Genomic DNA, 25,000 nt, shown 5'->3' with positions numbered 1-25,000 from the left:
AAGCTGCAAATTCATCCCAATGTACGGACAAATGTTTCTGAACCAGAACCGGAGAATATTTCCACCGAACCTATAATGGACATTTTGAATTCAGTTGCCAACCGTGAAGGTCTCTCTTCTTCTGATGTTGAAGACTGGCTTAATGTCGAAAATGAGCTCACAACTTCGCCACAATTGTCCGATGAACAAATGTTAGAAAGCGTTGTCGGACAGTCTTCTTTCGAAGATGAAAGTGGCGACGATGAGGAAGATGAAGGCCAAGATGAGAAAATTGTTTCGAACTCTGAAGCTGTTGAATGTTTTAAAAAGTGTTTATCATGGATGGAAAGACAGAACAATGTTGACGCTATTCAGATTATGCAGCTTCGAAGAATGATGGAACTCTCAATGCGCACGCGAAGTTCTACTTTGATACAAACTGACTTACTTCAACATTTTAGGCCAATGTAAAAACATTTTTCATAAATTTTAATTGTTAATACACACGTGGACAGGTATTCACAATGGAGTGAAGATGCAGACGACATTGTATTCCAAGTGATTTGTAAAAGTGTTGTTTCACGATTAAATGTCGTTTTCTTAATTTAATCAGTTTTGCTGGGTCTTGCTATTCATAAATATTGATGTTTTCGATTATCCGGACCCTCGATTATCCGGACTATTTCGTCTGGTCCCAACGAGTCTGGATAATCGAGGTTCGACTGTATTAATGTTGACTATTTCGTCTGGTCCAAACGAGTCCGGATAATCAAGGTTCGACTGTATTAATGTTGAGATGGAGATGTGGGGGACGGTCATAGGTGTGGCATTTGGACTCTTCTTCTATCCCCTCTCTGGGAATTTGTTTTTTTTTTACCACAACCAAACTGTGGTTTGTAGAATCTCATTTGACTGATATTAAGCTGCGAAACTTCATTAAACAATAGTCTTCTGGGTTCAAACGTGAATGGGAAACTCCTTGTCAAATTGTTAGTTGGAATAACAGCTAGAGTATTGGTGTTAACACGGTTCAAAATGCTGTTTGTAATGGCATCTGTGTTGATATAAATCATATCAATGGAATTTGTTATATTGGGAAGATTACCATCCCCGTATTGCGTTTTCTTCACAATTTTCCCTGTAAATCCAATTAACTCACCAAATTTACTGTTTCTCAGATCCGGTTGGTAACTGTTGTCAATCTGAATGAGAATCTTGTGTGTCGATAGTACAAATGTTAGATTAAAGTAGTATACATCATCCTTTTTTGCATCAGTAGTTTTATGGCCCTTCTATTTCATGTACTGATGGAGATAATCATTCAGGTCTGAGTAAGTGTACATCCCATCAATAAATTTGACTGTTTCCCATGATGTGCCACCATCACGTGAATGTTTTATTTTATTCTTTTGATACTGATCTGAAATATTATGCCAACTGTACGTCATTGTAACCTTATCCAGTGCTATTTCGTGTGTCATATCATTTTGGAGTTTTAACACTGGATCGATTTTGATTATGAAATCCTCTGCTTCATTTTTCCCGATTTTCTGTCTATCAACAGATGAAATATGGATTGCTCTTTCTCGCATTATATTATTAGATTACATTATATACTCCTTCAACAGATTGTTAAGTTGGTTGTTATTCAGAACACCTAATTTGTTCAATGTGTGTGCAATTTTGGAAAATTCATTTTTGACGCCATTTTTTCCAGCCAGTATGGATCCACGTAACAATTCCAATCTGTCCAAAAGGTCGGCTGGGTTATTATAATAAACAACCCCTGAACCGATTTTTTTGTATTTATTACGGGTTCAGTGAATTGGAATATCACTTATTCTGTTCAGGTCATCAAATACCATTTTTGATAATGGCGAATATTTTTTTCTATTGAACTGCTTTGTGAGCAGATCAAGTGTATCAAAGTCCACTTGCTTATCATAGACTTTTTTACCATCCTTATGAGCAATTAGCTTAAGCTGGCCATAAAGTTTGGGCACACCAATGTTTACATTTCCATAAACACCAGTACTGGGGTTAATCTTATAAGCGTTTCTCTTTTTTTGTGTGTAAATACCCTTACCAACTTTCAATGTTTTTGCGCCTTCCAATACCAATTCTTTGTCTGTATTTTTTTATGATGTCAATTTCTTCAGTATACTCGGCAATTTCATCCTTATTTCTGTTTCTATTAGTTTTTTTTGTGCTTTAACTGGCTTTTTTCTGACCTAAGTCCTTATTTATTTTACCAGATTTATCGAATATTTGTTTCGCATAATTTGGCTCTTTTAAGGTTTGCAAAAAAATGTCAGCTGGTAATGGCAATTGCTGGTTTTGAATGAATGCCAGTTCTTCTTGAGTGAGTCCCTTATTCATATCAGCTACCATTTTAGGTGCCACCTCACCACTTGGGCCTGGTAATGCTAATCTTTCAACTTGCTCAGCATATGGGACAACTTGTTTTGAAACATCTTCTTTCAATTTACTACTCTCCTCTATCTCCTTATCAAACTTTTCGGTTAGAGGTTTCAGGTCTTTAGCAACCTTTTCATATGCATCCTGATCTCTAGTTTAGACTTCTTTTATAACACCCCTAACAACTTCAGTCATTTTCTCTGCTTCAATTTTAGGAATACTGAGTCTTTTGAATCTTTCAATATCCATAGTACTATTGTGTTATATAAAACCAGAAACTCATAGGGGGTTGAAACGTGTAACTCTCATATGTTTGCTTTGTCCGATGCTCGTGATTATTCATTTTCGAAAGTACCATATTTGGAACGAGAAGAAGAGATAACTGACCAATCAAACTTCGTAAACAACGTGACGTAATTTTCCTTCAGGTTTTCGTGTCCGCTTTAAAAAAATGGCCGACAAACGGGGGAAAAACTCCCGAAAGCCAAGAAAGCTTTCAAAGATTGAAACCAGGAATATTACCAAAACACTGAGCAGGATATTATTGCCTTACCACCCGGGCCAAACGTAACATTATGAAACCCATTGACGGCCTCGCAACTTCGTGAAGTTGTCACTTAAAAAAAACGATGCCTCGTTGACCCTCTGCACAGTCAGTAAACTTATACTCCAAATAGGCTTTCAAAATTCTTATGTTAAAAGTCTAGAATAAACAGTGAAAAATGTTTTTGAATAAAATTCATTAGCTGTGTATCGAAAAGTGTCCAAAACCTGAACCTGACATCTTTGCAAAAAGTGATGCTTGTAATGAATGTGAGAAGCATTTTAAAAGCTTAAATTAAGCTTTGCCGTTATGGACATTAAGGGTGGCACCACAAAACTGACATTTAAATATAAGCTATCTGGAACAACGGCAACAGCCTACTCAATTTACCCATTAACTCTGTATGAGCAAGATGTTGAACTAATCTAGAAAGATGGTAAAATAATACTCAGATCGTAAATTGAATATGGTTAAAATTATGTAACATATATTATATTTAAGTAATAACGAAATATTATCCTTATGGTGTGTCACTTAGTAAAGGACAATTGGAAAAGCTTTCGCGAGCTTACAATAATAATTCAGCAATAACAATCAGACTTGCCAGAAATGAGTTATCCAGTCCACACAAATTAATTCTCACCAAAACTCAGATCAATAAATTGAGAAAAGCAATGAGTCAGGGTACAGGGTCGGATATTAAAATATCAAAAACACAAATCAGAAAGGCTATTTTACAAGGTGGTAGTTTGTTTGGATCATTAATCAGTTTAGGAAGTAGGAAGCAAATTGCTACCTATGGCCATGCCCCTAGCCAAAAAGGCTATCACACCACTTGCAACAGGAGCGTTATCAGGTTTAGCCAGTGTCGGTGTGGATAGAATATTTGGAAAGGGCCAACGAGGAGGTTTTCTTATTCCAATGGATAAAATAGCACAATTGATTAATTACAAGCCTTTACTGACCACGGGGCAGAAAAAGGATGTCCTTAATGCTCTCCAAACAGGCAATGGATTGGTTATCAGACCGACGAAAACACAGCAGGGTGGATTTCTTGGTACTCTACTAGCGAGTATAGCAGTTGCCCTGTTGCTAAACGCATTTACGGGCAAAGGGGTTCAGGCCGACAGAACTAGTTCACCTTCAAATACAGTGTCAGTGTATGTTCCCGACACAACTAATGGCCATGGAATGATAACCCCGTACCCTTACATGTCACCACCCTTTTTTGGAACATAGAATAACCCAGTTGGTGCGGGAGTAAAAAAAAAAAGAAAGGGAAAGGGATTACTGCTCGGCAAAAACTGCCCATTCAATTCAATCCCAAATCTAGGAACAGTACTATAAGATTCATAAACAAACCGTTGTCAAATATGGACTTACTGCACTGGGTCAAACAATTGGGAATAAAATATTTCAGGGTATTTACAGCCTTGATAATTTACCAAATAAAATACACAAATTGGAAACAGGAATAATTAATTTGGATAATTCAACAGGGGAAGGAAGTCATTGGGTTTGTTATAGAAATGTGGATAAACATTTTTGTGAATATTTTGACCCGTTCGGATGAAATCAAAATGAAATCAAAACTTACCTGAAAACAAGCGGTAAAAAATTGGTGTACTCATCAGATGAAATACAAGAAAGAGACAATTATTAGAAGGGAAACATTATTAGACGTTATTCACAACACCAACTTCAGTTTCACAGATCAAATGATAAATCACAAATTTCTGGTAACTATTTTATGTAATCCTGTTATATAGAATGTCTGAAAAGTTCTGTGTTTATTGCCAAGAAGTTACTCCGCATTATGTGAATGAATATGGATGTCTTGAGTGCTGCAACTATTAGCCCCTGAGTGAGAGTGATTATGGGTCAGCTGGCAGCCATGATACTTACGTTCCAGACAGTAGTGATAGTGATTCGAAGACATATAAAACACCTCTCTAGGCAACCCGTCAAAACAACGGGTTGGTCTGAGACCTTTTTTATTACCTTAAGCTTCCCCGGTAAAACGCCGGGTCAGGTCACAGACCATTTTTATATAACATACATATATATATAAATGGTGAAATCTTATTGCGTTAAACAGAAAAAACAAAGAGAATGTGTAGAGCCCTCGGGCTATAAAACTGCTAAAAATGGTAGACTAATGTTTTGGTGCACTTGTGTAGAATGCGGAATAAAAAAGTTTAAATTTGTAAAGAGGGAAAACTAGATCAGCCTGTCCTAGGGGCAGGGGTAGTGGACACAGTGGCTGGTACAGCACTGGACATGTTTGTACATCACGGGCTTCCTTGGATGGGTAAAAAGGCAGCTGAAATGGGAAAATATTATGGTTCCGAGACTCTAAGAAACCTTAAATTACAGAAAAAAGCTATCGATTACGCTTTGGACAAATTGAGTCCAATGATCCAGAATGTCGGTTCTCAAGCTCTTGACCAATTATCAACCAAAATACGACCAAAGAAAAACTACAAAACAAACGGAAAAGATTTGGATGGTGGTGCTTTGGACATCCACAAGGCCATTGGTAAATTACCAAAACCAAAAGCTGGATGGACCTTACCAGGGCATAAATATACAGGGCCCTATAATGATTTAGAAAATCAAGTGAGATACAATCCAGAAACTGGCGAAATATTAGAAATTTATGATCAACCAACTGGGCCAACCGATGCTGTGGCCATGCAACATGATGTTGATTATAGTGTTTGCGGTGATAAGCGAAAGTGCAAAAATAAAGCTGACCGTAAAATGGTAAAATCGTTGGACGCTATTCCGTATAATGAAAGACAAGGGGGACACTGGTTAGCTAGAAATCTAATAAACACAAAACAGAAAAAGCCGTCGGGTATTAGTTGGCAACAGCAATTAGCGGACGAATTACATAAACCCATAAAGCGCAACTTTACTCGGCGGCGCGTTATTACAACCGGTATTGACAAAATTTGGTGCTCAGATCTGGTTGAAATGCAACAGTTCAGCAAATGGAACAAGGGTTACAGATACCTTCTAATGGTACTAGACCTGTTCTCCAAATATGGCTGGATTGTCCCATCGAAGGATAAGAAAGGGAAACCGTCACAGAAGCATTCAAAACAATCTTTAAGGAGGGCCGTAAACCACAATATCTATAGACTGATAAAGGGAAAGAATATTATAACAAAAATATGAAAGAACTGTTGGAAAAGAATGACATAACACTGCACTCAACCGAAAATGAAGAAAAATCTAGTGTGTGTGAAAGATGGAACCGTACAATTAAAATCAAAATGTGGAAACAGTTTACTGTCCAGGGTAATACTCAATATCTTGACATACTACCAAATATACTAGAGCAGTATAATAACACCAAACACAGTTCCATTAAAATGACACCTGTAGAAGCTAGTAAAAAGAAAAATGGAACTACCGTGTATTACAGTCTATATGGCAGTATCAAGCAATTCTCATCTAAGCCCAAATTCAAGATTGGTGATAAAGTTAGGATAAGCAAATATAAGAGAAAAGTGGTTGATAAAGGGTACACACCTAATCGGACTGAAGAGATATTCCTTATCAATAAAATCCAATCCACAAACCCAATTACTTACAGATTAAAGGATCTCAATAACGAGGAAATACAGGGCAACTTTTATGAACCAGAATTACCGCCGGCAAAACAAGATGTATTTCGCATTGAAAAGGTCATGCGGAGGGATTATAAGAAGAAACAAGCTCTTGTAAAATCGTTGGGTTATAGTGACGACTTAAATAGTTGGATTCCACTGAGCAACCTGCAAAAGTTATCTAACTAATAATATATGGACGGTCATATAAGGAAGCTACAATCCTCGTCACAAATCGTTGAAGCAGAAGCCAATTGTCTTAAATTTTCTCCACATTTCTTACATTCACTCTTCACACCTTTGTTCTCACTTAAATGTGCCTCTTTCCTTCCCCGATGTTGAGCCACGCGTATTTTGGAGCACTGAGATGACTGCAATACCTAAATCAACATCGGGGAAGGGGCAAATTACAAAAGTATTTCAAGACTTTTGACGAGTATTGTATTTAGTCGGAAGAGAGGAAATAATGACAGGTTCCTAACAAGGTGATATCTTTTTTATCGTCGATGGAAGATACGTGTTTTTCTTTTGGTTTTGTTTTGTTTTTGGTGTACATTAAGTAAAATTAAAAAGGAAAACAGTATGTTGAATTAGTTTTCGCGTGACAGAGTGACACATGGAAGTAACGCACTTAAAATACATATGTAAAATATAGAGTGCACAATGCAGACACGGTCTGCAGTAGTTTTTTGAAACCATTTTCAGTTGTCTGCGCAGATCATTTTATGGCCTGAGTTCTAAATGCTTCTTGACGGGGAAACTGAAAAAACACAGCCGACGTGATATTTCATACTGACCAGGGAGTTATCGGTGAGAGGGACAATCCGATGATGAAAGTAGGGTGGCGGGTATTCAGTCTCTTCAATCAAATACCCGATGAACGGCTAAAATCCGTTTTTCCCTGTGGAAAATGTCTTAGTCCTCTTATTTTCCCGTAAGTGGAATAATTAAATTAGTAGGATCTTATGTAAATATGGCTGAGTTTGTTGACATTATTTGCTGCGGCTTGAGTGTAACACGATTCACCGTTGTTTTCGAGAGATTCTTTGCCTTTTTAGCCACCAAAAACAAAAGCTACTGCATCTACAAGTGTTTGAGAGGCTAGAAAAGATCATAGATCATACACATAAGGGAAAATTTTCTTTATAGTTAAGAAGCATTTCTTTAAAAGGGTTTTATTTCCAAAACCGGGTTCCCAAGGTCAAGTTCAAAAAGTGCATATATCAGCAAAATATATACAAATTTTCTTCGTACCCCCATTTTACCCACTACTCATCTCAGCACATCTTTGTTAATAATTGTCTGGCTATGTTGGGGATTGAATACTTAGGATTTAAATCCCGCTGCATGGGTATCTTTCTTTTTGGAGGAGGAGTATCTTAGGTAAAGGAAACTCCCTTCGTAGTGTCATGGAATAATTTGTTTTGTTTATTTATCCATCTTTTTCTTCAGATGAGGAATGTACCAAAAGAAAAAACAACGAAGAATATACAGAACTGTGAAGTTACGCTACGACCTCTGCTTGAGTAGTGATAAATACTAGTAGGATTTTGCTTATGACTGTTTATCTAGCCGATTTTTTGAAAACCAACCTAACGAAATTTGCGGTCATTTGAGTAGAAAGGCGTCGAAAGGCAGGTTTTTTTGGGTGAGATAAGCTCAAAAATCACACTAACAAAGGAAAGGAAGGAAAAGGAGAAAAAGAAAGAGCGGGGAGGAAGAAAGGAGGAGAAGAGAAAAAAGCAATTGTTGCACTATTATTTTTTTAATAATGGCTACTTTGCAGATAGTTTTTGGCCGGAAAAAAAAACTTCTGAACGGAAAAGATCCATTTGGCGGTAACGTTTTCAAAAATCCGGCTAGACGTAGTTAACCTGTTAGTCAACTAGCTGTGCAGTTATTTCAATGATTGTTTTGTCTGAGCTCAATTTGACGCTGAACAACGGCTTCATTTAGTTTTAATTCTTGTTATCTAAGGGTACTACATAATTCTGTGGTCTACGTTATGAAAGGTACTTGCGTTCGTGTGTTTCAGGGAGGGTTAACATGACATGAGATGCGCTATAACATTTTCTTGTTAATGTGAACTCTGCGAGTCTCGTGAAAACGGTCTACATGTACGAATGCCAGATGCGGCAGCAAACGTCAGCTTGTAGTGAAACGAAGTCTTATAACATCAAACATGACAAAGGTCAGACCAGCCACTCATACGTAGCCAAACGGGTGACCCTTGGTTAGTAACTCGTGATGTAGGGATAAATTGTGCATGAAGTGCAAAGTAGAACAGTCATTTGAAATATATGAATATTTAAAAGTTTGGGAGAACTCTAAAGCCTGTAACATATAAAATATGTACTACTCTTTTTCAAATTCCTTAGTGAAGACGTCTTATGGTAGTTTATTGCCAACTTGTGAGTGCAGTCGATCATTAACAGTCCACTTATCGTTGCATTTTGTCGGGCTACAGTCCGGTCTTTTACCAAGACAATATTCTGTGATAACAAAAATATCTTATAAGTCGGATAGAATTTAAAACGGCTAAGTTTTGGACGTTATGCCCTTACTCTTTAACGGCTGTGCCCTAATGGAGCCCTTTTGACGATATTATATATAACGTTCAAAGAATACAGGAGGAAGAGATCTTTCGAATCAGGCACGAATTGGGGTGATTTGCTTAAACAGGCCATAGTTTATGCCAAAAACCTTGAACGTTGACCAGTGAAAATAATGTCCCACTGCGCAAATGTACTTCCTCTAAATTATATTCCAAATTCTTTGAGAAAAAAAAGAGAAAAAACAGAAAAAAAGGGCGAGGAGAAGAAGCAAAAGAAACAATTCAAGTTTGCTGTCTCTTTAAAACCCCAATCTCTTGAAAGTTCACTTTCTCTGCATTCCCGAGCCCGTTGGCGACCGTCAGCAAGTAGCGAAAAAACCGCATTTTCATGAACTCCTCATTTTTGGCCAGGTTTTTGGCCAATTAACGGAGAAATGGGTTAAAAATGAAATTTACAACCTAAAGTGCATGTATTCTCACCAATTGGCAGCTTTTTTAGTTTGTTTTTTACGCATGCACATAAGCGAATCTATTTCGATCGTTGCCTTTTCTTTTCATAGCCAGTCTTGTTGCCTAGTTTATCATCTTATCGGGCATAGAATTATGACCGGCTAACTTTCTTGAAAAGAACAAAGAGTAGTAGGTGAATAGCAAAAATTGGCAGTAGAGTTTTCCAAAAACATTAGACTCGATTTTTTGTGTAACTCTGTCATGATTGGTCAGAATTTCCACGATCAAAATTGCGTGAATTCATACTGGTATGACTATATTGATTGTTTGTGAGATGTTAGTGAAAATAGAGAATTATTTGTATTACTCGTTTTTCAAAGAATAAAGTTTTTCTTTCAGCGTAAAGCTGTTCTATATGCAACTATCTCATTGATTCACCCACGAACATCACATTTTTTCTTCTACATTTTTTCTTCTACATGAAGAAATGTAATATTTCTCATCACTAGTTGATAGTTACGTGTGTGCTCGCGGCAGGCAATTTTACGCTATAGCAATAAGAACAAGAGGGCCGCATAAAACTCATTTGCAACAGATGGACAAACGATTGTGTTTGTTCTTTACGTTATTGAGCATATTTGTTGTTGGCATCGTCAAAATATTTGGCGTATTACACCAAGGGATCCAAACAATGATGGGGCCATTCTCGTTTCTCCACGGTCGAAGTGAGATAGTATTATACACTTAATGTCAGATCACAAGGGAAACAGTTAGTTTTGTTTCCCCGAGAGTCCTGATGTTTCCCTCGAATTCGTCTCGGGAAACATCAGGACTCGAGGGAAAACAAAACTAACTGGTTTCCCGAGGGACCTGACATTAAGTCTTTTGTTATATTTCTAGACTTTCACTTCAACAGCAACAAAAGAATAACCGGAGGGAACCAAAACAGTCGACTCGGTACTTATAACAACACAAATTTAATTCTCAATACCACTCAATGAATGATTTACAAACAAAAGTACTTTCCTTATATTATCTGCATCTTCTTCCTCCACTAGCTGCTGTTTTTCTTCTGGGAACTTCTGGGATAGAAAAAGAAAGAAAGAAAACTGGCAGGACCTGGCGGTGTTTTTCCCGCCTTTTGTCACGCCACTTTTCACCATGATTTGATCACGTGCTGCAATGTATCCCGAGCGGGATACAATAGAGGATGTTAGCATCGACAACGAGTACGAGTTCTAGAACGAGATCAGTGATTTTGCGTACTGCGCATCCGTTCTGCGCATCTCCACGTTTTCAAGTCGTCCTGTCAAGTTGCGCTACTACGAGTTCTCACCAAAAACTCGAAGTGGGTAGAACGACTGGGAAGAGCTGGTTTTCAAAGGTAAATTCCGATCGTTTAATGCAGTTTCTTTTCGTTTCTAACCTCTCTTTAACATCTTGAACATTCCTTATATTATGTTTTATGTAAAATACTGCTTTTGAAGTCGAGGAAAAGCAACCGAACGCGATATTTCCTTCACAGAGTAAATTTGCATTTACCCGGGAAAGTTTCATGTCTCTCCACAGACCTCAAGGCTCACGAAATAACCCCAAAAACTCCCATTATTTGGTCGAAAATATCCCAGCAGTCGAAGATAGCAATAAAGAATACTTACTTCTTTATCCAGTGTGGTTGTTGTGTTGAATTTGATGGGTTTTAGCGTGTTTTAAGACCGCGACTAACCATCCTTCGAGTTACCTCGAAAAATCGATTAACAAGCAGTCTTGAACGTTTTTTAGAATTTTTTTTTTTGTTTTCGAAATTGTTGTGGAAGCGCTACCTCGACTCAAATTTGGCGCCCAGTCATGCGGAATCCCATAATTTTATTTTCTATAAACTCGAACTCGGTATCATCGCTAACATAGAAAGCTGAGAAAACGACTTCGAGTACGAGTACGGCTCGAAGTCGTTCTCGTACTCGTTGTTGATGCTAACATCCTCTATTGTTTAATGTATCACGATCGGGATACATTTGATTTTAGTCAAGGCAACGTGACCAAGAATCAACCAATGGCAGTCCCTGTTTAGTTGAGTGAAAGTCTAGGAATATAACAATAAACGTTATTACAATAAATCCCCATACGCCCATATTAGAATATTGTGATCCACTTAGCTGAAACCAGTAAAACGTACCCAAAACCTTGGTCCGGGGCCAGTGGTAGAGCGACATGTTGGGACACCAGCTAGTGCGATGGTGGTCTATTTTCCCGCAAGTACAAATATCGTTGCGCGCGAGTGACTAATTTGCATTTTTTGTATGAGTTTTGCCATTTTTTACTTGTGGATTACGCGTAGCGTAAGGAACAAGTTATTGTGGGCACTGCGATATGCGAATTTGTCACTCAGATGCAGACACATTTCGTAAATCAGTCGGTTCTACACGAAAGCGCCCGATTTTAAAACGACAACTATCGTAGATCGTTCTCTTTCCGCGATGTGCTGCTGATTTTGTACATTTCACAGGAGGCACAGGACGATTGTCTTCATGTGGACTTTCAGATGTTTCAAATTAGCACTACAGCCAACTTTGAGACAGACGTTTATGAACTTTTGAAGCTTTTTGACTCGTCCAGGCGGCAAACATGACGAAAAGATCAGCAATTGCTCTTCGACTCCCAAGCGAAGTTGGTACAAGCTCACGATTCTGCCTGAGTCTCACGATGTTTTAACTTTTCTCACAAGACTCCCAATCCCATGGTTTTTAGTGAAACATCATTCTGAAATGAAATGTTTTTTTTTGTTCAGTAAAACGGAAATGTTTACTGTTGCTGAATCGTAATTCTCCTCATGTAAACGCTGAGAATCGCAAGCTGCAAGAGACAGAATTTCATGGGCAAATGCGTTAAAGATGATTAATTTAACGAAAACCTCTGTTGTTAGCTGTCCTAGCGCTATCGATAACGCGTTCACTTTACACTTCGGGGGTTCTGGAGTTCAACTCTTGCCGTTGGAAACTTTTTCTTTTTTTTGTTTTTTTGGTCCTGATAAGGGAACTAAATCCGCTTGACGCAAGTGATTCTCACAACCCAAAGATAAGTCCTGTAACATTACCCCCTCGTTTACTTTGAATCTCCTGATTCAACAGAAAGAAACGCATATGAGCATTGAAGAGTTTTTGGAGCCGTGTGGATTTTTTGATTGTTTGATCATAGTTAATTGAGTGGAATGGTTATGAAACCCGTCAGACTCCTTTGTTATATGTTTTTGTGGACCTGAAAGTGCACAACATTCAAAAGAATTCCTATCATTTTGATTGTATTGACCAATAAAAACGTTGCATTAATTTATTCCGTAACAATTTGCGAACAGAAAACAAAGGATTGTGCACTTTCACGGTGCTTTGAACATAAACTGCAGCACTGTTATTTTTGTCATTGATGTTTGCCGCTTTTCATAACCAGTCTCCTCTAATAACTATGGTTTGATCTATCGGGAGAGCTAGTCACTATGATTTTGTCGTGCCGTAACCAGGGCCTAGTGCCTCGCGCAACGCACACAGAGCGAACAGCTACTACAAAAATTACCGATAGCGAGAAAATAGACCTGTTTATTATTCCAAGCGACTTCAATGAAACGCTTATTTTGTGTAATATATAGATTTAGCCACAGCTAAAAGCGAAGCTCCCATTGATAAATTTTAACTTAAATCAAACAATAATTTTGTATTCCACAAATCAGTTAACTTAAGGGCACATTCATGTGACTTTTGAGGGAAAAGCTAAGTGATTTTGGAGTGAAACAAATCTTGTATCGAGTTGATATAGCCTTATATGTACACACAAAAAATAGTCTTCGGTCACATTTAAGAGCAATAATGGCTCTTGATTACAGTAGATAAGGCGTGGAAAACAAATCAGGCCAAAATTTTTTCGTTCGACAAGTTTACAAATTCTTGCCAATAAATCTGGGTGCGTGCAAACCAATCGTTTTTATATATATATATACACCACATCTGAGGAGAAAGAGTACTATGAGGCGCTGTTTTTATCATACAGACCTCGTACAAAATGCAGTATTTCACAGTTTTTCAAGACAAATTGCATTCATTCAATATTCAGGACCATCGAATCACGCGTGGACTTTTAATTCGAAACTGTTCAAAAAAATTCCAAAATCACCTATACGGCCAGCCGGTTGTAACTTTTGACAAGCGCCAAATTTGCGAAGAAATTTTAAAAGAGTTACGCTTCAACTTGATAAAGAATTTATTGAGTCTTATTTTTTATTACTGGTTTTATAACGGTGTGTAATCTTAAAAAGCGTTTGATACGCTCGGCATTTCGAGTACTCCTGCAAGCGATGTTTATGAACGCCTGAAAACAAACGGCAAAGCGATGAAAATTACACTTTTGAGACTACCAACAATCAATAAAGAAATGTAATTCGGTAGAACATTTACAGAGGAGGGACTGGGAAGAGCATGATGGCCGACAGTCGCAAAAAAATCTCTCTCTGATTTCTTCATTCGGAAAGGGACAGACGCCGCTATATAAACATCCTCTGATCATATAATCATCTTTAAAACAATGTCTAAACGGAATCAACGTTAAACACGTTCTTCGAGTTCATCTTCTTCACAATATCAACCATCGCCGAAACGCTTGCTCCGAGATGGGACGCCAGGTAAGGACGACCATCACGTCTCACTCGGCAACATCATGGATAAGTTGTGTCATTTAGAATCTCGAATGGAAGACCTCTTCGGCAGTCTAAAATCCGAGTTATCATGTCTTAGACATGAACTCAACGAAGAAATTGAGAAAGTAAAATCGACAGTAAACGATATGGAAACATCATTGAACGCGGCGTGGGACACAATCAAAGATCTCCAAGATGAACTAAAAATACACGCAGAATTCCGAAAGAAGCATAAAGAAAGTTTGGAAAAACACCTCGAGGACAATGTTGTTTCACAAAGCGCTAAAGCCAAAATTGCTCTGCAGGAGAATCAAATCAACCTTTTAAATACGAAGCTATCCGAGGAACAGGAAAAAATCATCGCACTGGAAAACTACTCTCGCCGAGAGAATCTCCGATTTATGAATATACCGGAGCAAGGACACGAGAACTGCACTGACACCGTTTATGATATCGTCGAGAACGGGTTGAACATAAACACACAGAATATATACTTTCATGCTGTCCACAGAGTCGGTAAGCCACGTTCGCCTGAGGACTCCCATCACCATCCCCGACCCATCATTGCGCGTTTTCTCTGCCGGGAAGATAGGGACCGTGTTCTTAAAGCGAAAGGAAGATTGAGACACTCGACGGATTATCCAAACGCGTATGTAACTAAAGACTATGCAAAGGCGATACAGCTTGAAAGAAAGGAACTAATTAAAGCGATGTTCATAGCGCGGAAGAAAGGCATGAACGCGAAAGTAGTGGACAGAAATCTAGTAATAAATGATAACGTTTATCATGTTGGTAATATACCCGACGAACTTAAACCTGCAGCTGAATCTACACGCTCGTAGAAGTTTTCTTTACTCAGGTCAGTGTAACTCGATTTTTCTCAGTTGCCTTTTCATTAATTGCTATTGCAACCTTTAAGACTGAGACTAGTACTCCACGTTTGCTTCGCCGTTTGCACACAACGGATCCTTACTAGTAAGCTTAAAGATTAAGTTTATGTTTTAAGCCGCCGGTTTCCCGGTGTTTGCTGTTTTCAAAGATGAACTCACGACAAGAAATTCGCTCAAAGCTTTCTTTCTACAGCCAAAATTATAACTAAATATTCTTCGGAAAGTTTTTTCTATTTACGGTGAATTAATAGCGACTAAAGGCATTTTAAACTTCTGTAAGCTTAAGCTTATATCAAACCTCATACTAGGTCAGATCAGTGTCTCAGTCAAATCTTAATACAAACGTACATGAACTAGCTTCATAAACTGCGCCGCTGGACTTCATGAAATTAGATGTAAATACAATAATTACTCAGGCTTACCATATTTCGAGATGCAGCTCCTGAAAGCTATCAAGTAAGGTAAGGATCGCTTGAGCCTTCATAATTCTCGTACGCACCCAGCAAGGTGAAAAACAAAAACGATGCCATCCGAAATCGGATTATCGGCTTTGACAAGCGACGCATTTCTCAACCAAAAACCCAATAAACAAATCAGCCATGAATAAGAGAACTCTCTTGATAGCAGCTGTATTTCATTTTTTTACATTCAGTGGAAAAAGACAGTTAAATCATCACAAGTTGACTCAAAACTCTGTCAAAGTAAACAACTTTCAAGATGCGGCATAAATTTTACGCATGAACTCACCTGTCAAACGTTAACCAATCAGAACATAAAAATTGGACGTGGAGCGTGACCAATAAGTGACCATGGTAAGAATAGGTCTTCCCTGCCTGTATTTAAAAAAAACTGGCTGAATTTTTGCGTCTGAGGTCAGTTTGAAATCAAAATGGTAATAGTGCGGGGCGATACTGACATAAACACAACATATTTGATATGAATTAAAAAAAGTAAACGTGAGCCTGCGATCATTTGAAAACGAGTAAATTGTCGGCGGATAACTTCCAAAAAATACTCGACCTTGAGGGGTCGACACCTGAGTCCGCGATACGATCAGGTGATATTGGTCAGCGCATACCCTGTTTTGACAGCTGTCAATTGATGACAACATTGATGTGGAATCAGCTTTCTCCTGGGCTCCCAAAGTAGCTAGAAAGTGTGAGAGTAAAAATTGGTATGCCTGTTGTGCGAACGGACGGTCGGTCGCTCGGTTACGTGATTACCAAATTTTCTGGGATGGGTAGATTTATTTACCCATGGTGCTTCGCTGGCGCGCTTCGCGCGCGGAGCTCCGCTATAAATTGAGAAGAAGAAACCTCAAATTCAATCCAAAAGAGAAACTAAGTCAAGAACAGAAAAGAGCAATAGTTGAAGCCGCAACTTCTTCCTTCAATCTTCAGGAAAAAGTTTTTATCCAAGCGTGAAAGCCACAAGAGTAGTAATAAAAGGATGCCTTCCACCTCAACTCACTGGTGCTTTTTCCCGTCATTCCCCTGATTAATCCTGTCATTAACCATTAAAATTCTCCCCTGTTTATTTTCTGTCATTAATTTTGTACTCTTTTCAAAAATGGCACTGAAAAAAGTTATGTTAAATTTCTGTGATTTTCTGTTTATTAAGATTTTCCCCTGTTTATTTTCTGTAATTTTTTTGCCTTTTTTATATCATTTGGAGAATTAAATGAAAATTGACAAAAACAATAGCTCGCCTCGCTTCGCTCGGCTCGCGGGAATGACGGTAAAGTACCAGTGAGAGAGATGTGGAAATCATCCTCTTATTACTTCTCTAAAACAAAGTTTAATGATTTAAAAATAATATAACTTAATAATAAAAATGAGTAATCTTTTTGAGGAGCTAAAAGAACATTTTGACTTTGTATTTAATAGTAAAAGGTTAAATTTTCATAATATTAATTCTTATGAGTTCTGCGATCTTAAGTTAATTAAAGATTATGAAAACCAATTAATCCGAGAAGGGAGAATGGTTGATGGTATTTTTCTTAGTGATTTAGTTATGTTATATTTATGTTTAACTCAATCCCTTCATTTAAAATTTTCTGTAGTGAATGAAGATACTAAAAGAGCGGGCGTAGATATTATTGCCGAAAGTCTTATGCTTGGATTTAGTGAGTTTCGTGAATTTGTGCTGGCTTCTATTAAATCTTTATCTGAGCGTGTTAATTTGGATTCTAACAGTTTAGCTGTTTTTGATATTAGTGAAAAAGATAATAAAGAATATTGGAAAGAGAAGGTGTGAAACCCAAATGTACTGAAATTAACCCGGAGGAAGAAAGATTGAAAATAAATAGATTTTTAAGAGGAGAAAATCTTGATTTAACTATTACATCTAAACAATATGTCGACCATGGCAAAAAGCCAAAAAGTGTTAAATTATAATATTCTTTTTCCTTCTGAAAAGATATATAGAATAATTACCACTAAAGACCAAGAGTTAAGAAAACTTTATTCATCATATTATATTCTTACTCTGTTTAAAACAGTAGCTTATTCTGAGATAAGAGACAATGAAGCCCAATTCAAGTCTTTACTTAATAGAGTAGAAAAGGAAATAGATAAGATTCCCAAAAAGGTTAAAATAGAACATAGAGATGATGAAGCTTTTCGTACAATTTTTCACGGTATTTCATGTTTCTTAGAAGTATTACTGTTCAGGATAAAGCATATTTTCATTCAGATACTCATATTAATCTTGAATCAACTGATGTAAAAGAAATACTTGCTAAAGTTATTCATAACATCCTTGAAAAGATTAGTATATATGACAAAATGGTAGTGGGTGGTATTTTAAAGAAGTTCTTCATCTTGAAATTCATACTGTTGTTTACAAACCAATGAGGATTATGCGAAAGAAAGCAACTGTAAACATTCGAAATACGGATGAAAAATGTTTTCTTTGGTGTGCACTTAGACACATTCATCCAAGAGAGAAGAATGATATAAGATTAACAGACTTGAAGCAGTATGAGCATGAACTTAATACTAAAGGAATTAACTTTGCAGTTAAATTAAAAGACATTTCAAAATTTGAATCACTTAATCCATTATTACCAGGAATAAATGTGTTTTCGGTTAATGAGAATAAGAAGTTTTATCCTCTGAGAATGGCGTCGCAAGGCCACCAAATGGCCAAACGAGATCCTCAAAATACAATTGACCTATTCCTTTATGAGGAAATGAAAACTCATTATTCACTTATTTAAAACTTTTCAAGACTCTTCAGATCGCAAATAACATCACGAACAAATGGACAAATTTATATTTGCAATAGATGTTTTACGCATTTCTCAAAAGGGGAATTATTTCAAAAACATGCCGAGTATTGTTCATCTAATGAAATAGTTGCTGTGAAAATGCCACCAAGAAACTCAAAATTATGTTTTAATAATTACCACAAACAATTTTCAATTCCTTTTGTAGTTTATGCCGATTTCGAATGTTTTACTAAACCGATGAGCACTTGCTGTCCAAATCCAGAGGATTCATATACTTACAATTATCAGAAACATGAGCCATCAGGATTTTGTTTTTACATCAAAGGAATAGATCCTAATACAACATTTGAACCAATTCTTTATACAAAAACCAACAGTACTGATGACATTTCTGCGATATTTGTTTCTAAACTTGCAAAAGTAACAAATAGGATATATAATGATTTCTATTGTCGTCCAATACCTCTTAAACTAACACCCGCCGAACAAGAATCATTTAATAAAGCGGAAATCTGTCATATTTGTAAGAAAGAATTATCAACTGATAAAGTTAGAGATCATTGTCATTTTACTGGAAAGTAACGTGGAGCTGCACATAATAGTTGTAACTTTCAGTGCCGGAAGCCAATGATTCTTCCAGTTGTGTTTCACAATCTTCAAGGGTATGATGCACATTTGTTTATTAAACAGTTGTCTCGTTTGCCAGGTGAGTTAAACTGTATTCCATCGACAGAGGAGAAATATATTTCGTTTTCTAAAAAGATTAAAGTTGATGAGTATAAATCTCGACGCACTGGAGAAACAGTTTCTTTGTATTTTAAAATAAGATTTGTTGATTCGATGAAGTTTCTTCAAACATCTCTTGCCAAACTTGTTGAAAATTTACAACTAGATGATTTTCATAATACAAAAGTCATTTTTAGGGATAAAGCTGAATTGGTTAAAAGTAAAGGAGTGTATCCATATGATTATGTAACATCAATTGAGACTTTCTCTGAAACCAGTCTTCCTAAATCAGAATTTTACTCTAAACTAAATGATGAAGACGTAACTGATGATGAATACAAACACGCAATTAATGTTTGGAATACATTCAAATGTAAAACTATCCGTGATTATCATGACGTCTATCTCAAATCTGACGTCCTCTTGCTGGCAGATGTATTTGAAAACTTTAGAGCAATGTGTCTCCGCCATTACAATCTAGATCCCGCGCATCACTACACATCTCCTGGATTAGCTTGGGATGCATGTCTCAAAGAAACAGGTCAAGAGCTTCAACTGTTGCATGATTATGACATGCTGATGATGTTTGAGCGTGGAATTCGCGGAGGAATGACTCATATTGCAAAAAGATATGCAGAGGCAAATAACAAATACATGGATAATTATGACTCAATTAAACCTTCTGCTTACATTCATTATCTCGATGCTAATAATCTTTATGGGTGGGCAATGTCACAACCACTTCCTACACATGGGTTTAAATGGCTAAAAGAGCCGGGCAAGCCGGGGGGTTTAACTGTAGACTCTGTAATCAATCTGTTAGAAAAGCGAAAAACAAACAAGGGATATATATTTGAGGTTGACTTGGAATATCCGTCCAAGCTGTGGACCCCTCATAATGATTATCCACTAGCACCAGAGCGGATGACTATTAATGGTGTAGAAAAACTAATTGGTTCTTTTAAACCTCGAAAAAATTATGTAGTACATTATTGCAATCTCAAACAATATCTCGAGATGGGAATGAGACTGACTGCTATTCACAGAGGAATATCCTTTTATCAATCTTCTTGGATGGAGAAGTACATAATGAAAAATACAGAGCTCAGAAAAACTGCAGCAAACAGATTTGAGAAAGACTTTTTCAAACTAATGAATAATTCAGTATTTGGAAAAACAATAGAAAACATTCGAAAGAGGCAAAATACAATATTGGTAGATAACCGAAAGAAAGCTTTACAACTATCAACGCGTCCAAACTTTGATCGAGTAACAATATTTGATCGTAATCTTATTGCTGTTCATATGAAGAAAACTGAAGTATACTTTAACAAACCAATATACGTAGGACAAGCAATACTGGACTTATCCAAAACACTAATGTTTGATTTTCATTATGATTACATCCGAAAGAAATACATTGCAGCAGACTCCTCTTGTCGCGCAGAGTTGTTGTTTACAGATACTGATAACTTGTTGTATTTAATTCATACGGATGATTTTTACAAACATATATCTAAAGATATTAAGCGAAAGTTTGACACATCTGATTATCCTGAGAATCACCCATCTGACATACTAACAGGAATTGATAAAAAAGTAATAGGAATGTTTAAAGATGAAGTAGCTGGTAGCCAGATTTCTCATTTTGTTGGGTTGAGACCTAAGCTTTATAGTTTCAAAGTTGAAAAACCGACAATAAAAGATGTGAAACCTTTAAAAAAAAGTGTAAAGGTATAAAGACTAGTGTAGTTAAACGAGAAATAACATTTGAGGATTATGTCCAATGTTTGTTTTCTGGTGAAAGAAAGATGAAGTCGATGAGAATTATTAAAAGTGAAAATCACGATATTTACTCAAAGGAAGTAAATAAAATTGCTCTGAGTAATGATGACGATAAGCGCATTGTGGTTGAGGATGGCATTCATACGCTGGCCTTACGGTAAACCGCTTTAAGATAAAGTTTTATTAAATAAAGATCGGTTACATTTTCTTTAACAAAACTAAATTTTATTCTCATCCTATTTATGATAGTTATTACGCGAGTAAAAAAGGGGAAATCTATAGCAGTAAGAGTAATAAGATATTAAAACTGGGAAGTCATACTAATGGTTATTTGTTTTTTATTATTTTTAACAAAACAAAAACAAAAAATTATCTGGTTCATAGATATGTTTTTGAATGCTTATGTGGGAATATACCAAAAGATAAAGTGGTCGACCACATAGATAATAATAAGAAAAATAATCGTATTGACAATTTACAGTTATTAACTCAAAAGGAGAATTTAAATAAATGCCGTTGTAAGAATAAAACAAAAGAAATACAAATTAATGTTACGATAGTAAATATTTGTATTTCTGGTAGTAAAAGGAAAGAGTTATATTTAACAGTTATTCTTCGAGGACGCGCCGGATATGAGATGATATATATAACCAACGAGGCCGTAGGCCGAGTTGGTTATTATCAGCTCATATCCGGCAAGTCCGAGAAGAATAACAGTTTTAGTAAATTTTCAAGCAGTCCAATAACCGGAAATTGCCATTCAACACATTTATTTCCGCTTCATAAAACATACAGCGAAAACATCACATGACCTGTCATAAACGCGTGATCGATTTGACGTGCGAAAACTTACTGAATGAACTGACAGCGAGCTGAAAGAATCGTCCGTTCAAAAAATATATTAATGTCAGTTTCTTCAAAAAATCTTATAACTTTGAGCGGACAAAAAGTGTCACAATGTCAGCTATCAATTGTTCAGAGAGAGAGAGAGCTGGGCATGAGCCGTTGGAAGTAGACGCACATTTGAAAGCTCCGCAAACCCGGCTTTGAGAAATCAACACAACACAGTGAATATTGCCGTTCTTGTACGTTTTTCATCGTACTAACAGCTACCAACATGGGAAACAAAGATTTAGATAAAAAACAACCGAGGATAAGCAGCTCTGGCACCGACACGGAATCCATCGAAGCAGCCCAAGATGGCGCCTACATCAAAATGACGCTAACAGAATATCGAAGTTTCTTATTAAGACTTACAGCTATCGAAGACAATACTAAAATCCGCGAAGAACGAATTCTTAATCTGGAGGCTAGACTTGACGAAGCCCAAGTTGAAATACAAGCCTTAAAGAAACAACTCCGTGAAGTCGATAAGACAGTGAACAACAATAAAGATTCCCTTGAGTTCACCCAAGGTGAGCATGATGACCTTGTGGAAAGGGTCGCGAACTGCTAAAACGAGCAGTCAACTTGTTGGGATGAGCTGACTCATTTAAACATCTTTAGCCGTCGATGGAATCTAATTTTCTACAGAGTCAATGAGTTCAAAGACGAGGATTGCTTCCCGCTGGTACGTGACGTCTTAACCCGAAATTTAAACCCTACCACAAGACGAAGTCTCGAATATGAAGCTTTGCGGGGCACACCGTCTTGGCAAGCCAAACAGAAACAGAGCCCGACCTCTCATTGCTCGCTTCACGTGTCGTGCTGACAGAGACCGTGTCTGGAAAGCTCGCTACAGGCTGAAAAACTCGCGTATTTCAATGGGTGAAGACCTACCGAAGCACATACATGAAATCAGGAAAAACGTCCTTATCCCTGCGATGAAGAAGATAAAACAAGAAACACCTAGCCACAAAGCTTCCGTCATAGGAGATAAGTTGTTAATGGAAAAGTTTATTTTCATTATGACGTGCCGAAGAAATGGCTCCCTGTCAACTCTTCAGTGAATACCCATGAGGATTATGGCAATGGTACAGCCGAACATCAAGAACCACTGCAAAGTCAAGAAGAAGCCTCTGATGTTATGGTCCAATCCCAAGAACTGCTTAGTCAAAGCGAATAGGTGACGCTTTTTCTGTAAGTCCAATCCTTTCACAAAACTTTAAAATTACCTCTTAGTTGAAAACCAGTGTTATTTTTACTCCGTTGCTTCTTGCCTTTAAGATCATGCTCTAGTTTTGTGTTTCCAAATACGAGGACTTAATTTCGACCCTGAGAGGGAACTCGCTATTTTCATGCTTCCCTTACGGTAACCAAATTTTCACTTGCACCTTTCAAAATGGCAAATCCGTTTATTTTACATTCAGAGTAAAAGTCTTTGTTATTGCGGATGCTTTCTACGTCCCTTGTTATGCTACCCTCTCAAGTACGCCAAACCACTTTCGTGTGGTGCGTTCGAAGGCCTTTTTCAGCGCCTTTTTTATTTTTCTGTTTATGTTTCTTAAGTAATCTTTGTCTAAGTCCTTTGATAATTTATTTTATTTCTACTAGTAGTTTGAACACTTTAATCACCAAAACACTGCATTCACATTCACACTTCGGCCAAAAGACAGCTGTCAAAGTCCGCCGTTGCCAGCGCAACTTTCTGACTTTTTCCCTTTGTCCCGTAGACGCCTTTAAAACCTAGTTTTGATGTTAAATTCCATTCCTTAAACGTAAGAGGATTGAATAATTCAATCAAACGTCGATCAATCTTCCGTTGGTTACATAATCAAAAATTCCATTTCACATTCTCACAAGAAACCTACAGCTCTAAAGAATGTGCCCAAATTTGGGAAGCTGAATGGGGTGGGAAGGTTTATTTTAGTCACGGCAGTTCACACAGCAAAGGCGTCATGACTCTCGTTAATCCGAACTTAGATGTCAAGGTCGAAAAATGCATCCAAGACACGAATGGCAGATTTCTTATACTTGACCTATTAATTGATGAGTTGCATCTAATTCTAGTGAATATTTATGCCCCGAATGACGCGAATCAGCAAGTCACGTTTTTTAAAGAGCTCGAAAATCAGCTTGAAGATTTTGCTCAAGAGAATATTATTATCGCAGGTGACTTCAACTGCGCTCTTTCTGAAAATGGCAAAAAAGGTGGAAATCCAGTTTGGAAAAACTCCATAGTAATTAAAGAAGTTCAGCATCTTGCGAACCTCTATAATTTAACAGACATTTGGCGCGATCGCAATCCGAACGACAACCTCTTCACTTGGAGAAACAAATCGCTAAAAATCCAATGCCGACTAGACTTCTTTTTAATTTCAAAAGAACTCAGCACTGACACACATGCTTGCAATATAATTAACGCCCCTGAAACTGATCACTCGGCTGTCACTTTACATCTCGAGACAGAAGATTTATTGCAACCTAAAGCTCCTGGGTTTTGGAAATTTAATAATTCTCTATTAGACGACGAAGACTTCACTTCCGCAATCCGTGAAAGTCTACCGGATTTCAAAGATAAATATGCTGACCTGGATTACTTAGGTCTAAAATGGGACTTAATTAAAATGGAAATTCGCGGATTGACAATCAAGTATTCAAAAATCAAAGCTAAGAACAAGAGGAATGAAGAGGCTGCCTTCAAAATAAAGTTAATGAACTTATGCAAAAGTGTGAAGAAAACCCTAGCGACAAAAGAATATTGAACGAGCTTTACGCGACAAAATTGCGCCTTCAAACGATCATGCGACAAAAAACAAAAGGCGCCATTCTTAGGAGCAAAGCTCGGTGGCATGAGTTTGGTGAGCGAAATTCCAAATACTTCTTCAACCTGGAAAAACGAAATCATTAAAAAAAAAACAGTCACAAGGCTCAAACTTCGTAACAATCAGGTAACTTGTGATCAGTTTGAGATACTACAAGAACAAAAAACTTTTTTTGAAACTCTTTACAAGTCGCAAAATTCCCAGGATAATCTGCCTGAATCTGATTTATTCAATTTAGAGAATACTGATCTGCTAGATGAAAACGAAAAAATACTGTGTGAAGGCATGATTTTAAAAGAAGAATGCTTAACTGCCTTAAAAGAGTTTAAAAACAATAAAACGCCAGGAACTGATGGTTTTTCTGCAGAATTCTACAAATTCTTCTGGAGTGACCTTGGCACTGAGATGACTGCCAGTTTT

At 37.2% G+C, this 25,000-nt stretch overlaps 2 protein-coding genes across 2 annotated transcripts in view; one reads left to right on the top strand and one right to left on the bottom strand.

The window, feature by feature from the left end:
* LOC140950301 (protein amalgam-like) overlaps positions 1-9,976 on the top strand; it is a 70,626-nt gene extending 60,650 nt beyond the window's left edge. The window contains exon 7 of the mRNA XM_073399528.1: positions 8,011-9,976. The gene's annotated coding sequence lies outside the window, so the exon portion shown is untranslated. The remainder of the gene's footprint in view (positions 1-8,010) is intronic.
* Positions 1-25,000, bottom strand: part of LOC140950277 (cell adhesion molecule DSCAM-like) — a 265,680-nt gene that overhangs the window by 151,695 nt on the left and 88,985 nt on the right. The window lies entirely within an intron of this gene.

The sequence above is a fragment of the Porites lutea genome, chromosome 10 (genome assembly GCF_958299795.1).
Source record: "Porites lutea chromosome 10, jaPorLute2.1, whole genome shotgun sequence".
Taxonomy (NCBI): domain Eukaryota; kingdom Metazoa; phylum Cnidaria; class Anthozoa; order Scleractinia; family Poritidae; genus Porites; species Porites lutea.
This window is presented reverse-complemented; position numbering and strand designations above follow the sequence as displayed.